Genomic DNA, 2937 nt, shown 5'->3' on the forward strand with positions numbered 1-2937 from the left:
GCTCTACAGTGTATTAGAGTTACCTTCAGGGCTCCACAGAGCTCTACAGTGTATTAGAGTTACCTACAGGGCTCCACAGAGCTCTACAGTGTATTAGAGTTACCTACAGGGCTCCACAGTGTATTAGAGTTACCTACAGGGCTCCACAGTGTATTAGAGTTACCTACAGGGCTCTACAGTGGATTAGAGTTACCTACAGGGCTCTACAGAGCTCTACAGTGTATTACAGTTACCTACAGGGCTTCACAGTGTATTAGAGTTACCTACAGGGCTCTACAGAGCTCTACAGTGTATTACAGTTACCTTCAGGGCTCCACAGAGCTGTACAGTGTATTAGAGTTACCTACAGGGCTCCACAGAGCTCTACAGTGTATGAGAGTTACCTACAGCGCTCCACAGAGCTCTACAGTGTATTAGAGTTACCTTCAGGGCTCCACAGTGTATTAGAGTTACCTTCAGAGCTCCACAGAGCTCTACAGTGTATTAGTGTTACCTACATGGCTCCACAGTGTATTAGAGTTACCTACAGGGCTCTACAGAGCTCTACAGTGTATTAGAGTTACCTACAGGGCTCTATAGTGTATTAGAGTTACCTTCAGGGCTCCACAGAGCTCTACAGTATATTAGAGTTACCTTCAGGGCTCCACAGAGCTCTACAGTGTATTAGAGTTACCTACAGCGCTCCACAGAGCTCTACAGTGTATTAGAGTTACCTACAGAGCTCTACAGTGTATTATAGTTACCTTCAGGGCTCCACAGAGCTCTACAGTGTATTAGAGTTACCTACATGGCTCCACAGTGTATTAGAGTTACCTACAGGGCTCTACAGAGCTCTACAGTGTATTAGAGTTACCTTCAGGGCTCCACAGAGCTCTACAGTGTATTAGAGTTACCTACAGGGCTCTACAGTGTATTAGAGTTACCTACATGGCTCCACAGTGTATTAGAGTTACCTACAGGGCTCCACAGAGCTCTACAGTGTATTAGAGTTACCTTCAGGGCTCCACAGAGCTCTAGTGTATTAGAGTTACCTTGAGGGCTCCACAGAGCTCTACAGTGTATTAGAGTTACCTACAGCGCTCCACAGAGCTCTACAGTGTATTAGAGTTACCTACAGAGCTCTACAGTGTATTATAGTTACCTTCAGGGCTCCACAGAGCTCTACAGTGTATTAGAGTTACCTACATGGCTCCACAGTGTATTAGAGTTACCTACAGGGCTCTACAGAGCTCTACAGTGTATTAGAGTTACCTTCAGGGCTCCACAGAGCTCTACAGTGTATTAGAGTTACCTACAGGGCTCTACAGTGTATTAGAGTTACCTACATGGCTCCACAGTGTATTAGAGTTACCTACAGGGCTCCACAGAGCTCTACAGTGTATTAGAGTTACCTTCAGGGCTCCACAGAGCTCTAGTGTATTAGAGTTACCTTGAGGGCTCCACAGAGCTCTACAGTGTATTAGAGTTACCTACAGGGCTCCACAGAGCTCTACAGTGTATTAGAGTTACCTTCAGGACTCCACAGAGCTCTACAGTGTATTAGAGTTACATTCAGGGCTCCACAGAGCTCTACAGTGTATTACAGTTACCTACAGGGCTCCACAGAGCTCTACAGTGTATTAGAGTTACCTTCAGGGCTCCACAGAGCTCTACAGTGTATTAGAGTTACCTACAGGGCTCCACAGAGCTCTACAGTGTATTAGAGTTACCTACAGGGCTCTAAAGTGTATTAGAGTTACCTTCAGGGCTCCACAGAGCTCTACAGTGTATTAGAGTTACCTTCAGGGCTCCACAGAGCTCTACAGTGTATTAGAGTTACCTTCAGGGCTCCACAGAGCTCTACAGTGTATTAGAGTTACCTACAGGGCTCTACAGTGTATTAGAGTTACCTACAGGGCTCCACAGAGCTCTACAGTGTATTAGAGTTACCTTCAGGGCTCCACAGAGCTCTACAGTGTCTGCATCGTCCACCACTGTGATCCTGAAGTTAGGAGTCTGCAGGAGCTCCTTGAAGAGCAGGCCGTTCTCCATGATCTTACTGCCTGGTAAAGCCAACATGTTTTTACATCCCAACACATAGCCAGCCTATCACTCCATCGCTGTCAAAGCTTTGTCGTAATTACTATCTATCTCATTCCATATAGTTATCAAATTAACTTCACAGCTTTGTTTTACATTCCTGTATAGAAATGTCTTGGCAATTATGTTGATAAATGATCCTGGGGGTTTTCTTACCGATGGTGGTCTCACAGAACTTCTCTGCTGCCACCTCGTTGGCGATGTTAGCTCCCATCAGAACACTGACGTCTATAGCCATCTTCTCCCTGATTATGTCCGAGATGAGCTTCAGGCCCTCCGGACCCTCGTCTATTCCCTGTGGGGACAAGAGACAGCTACATGGTTCAATAGTGTTTCTCCTTCCATTTGTTTTACAGGGCAACGTGAGAGAACAGATCAAAGGAAGTGAGACAACCTGAAAGACGACATTGACAGAGAGGAGTGAGAGGAGTGGAGAGGAGTGAGGAGGCAACTAGTTTCATGGAGAGAGAGGTGACACTAGGTGTCACTAGTGTTTAGTGGTTAGCGAGACGTGTTACTAGTGGTTAGTGAGAGGTGTTACTAGTGTTTAGTGGTTAGTGAGAGGTGTTACTAGTGGTTAGTGAGAGGTGTTACTAGTGTTTAGTGGTTAGCGAGACGTGTTACTAGTGGTTAGTGGTTAGTGAGAGGTGTTACTAGTGTTTAGTGGTTAGTGAGAGGTGTTACTAGTGTTTAGTGGTTAGTGAGAGGTGTTACTAGTGGTTAGTGAGAGGTGTTACTAGTGTTTAGTGAGAGGTGTTACTAGTGTTTAGTGGTTAGTGAGAGGTGTTACTAGTGGTTAGTGAGAGGTGTTACTAGTGGTTAGTGAGAGGTGTTACTAGTGGTTAGTGAGAGGTGTTA

Source organism: Oncorhynchus nerka, unplaced genomic scaffold, assembly GCF_034236695.1.
Source record: "Oncorhynchus nerka isolate Pitt River unplaced genomic scaffold, Oner_Uvic_2.0 unplaced_scaffold_919, whole genome shotgun sequence".
Classification (NCBI taxonomy): domain Eukaryota; kingdom Metazoa; phylum Chordata; class Actinopteri; order Salmoniformes; family Salmonidae; genus Oncorhynchus; species Oncorhynchus nerka.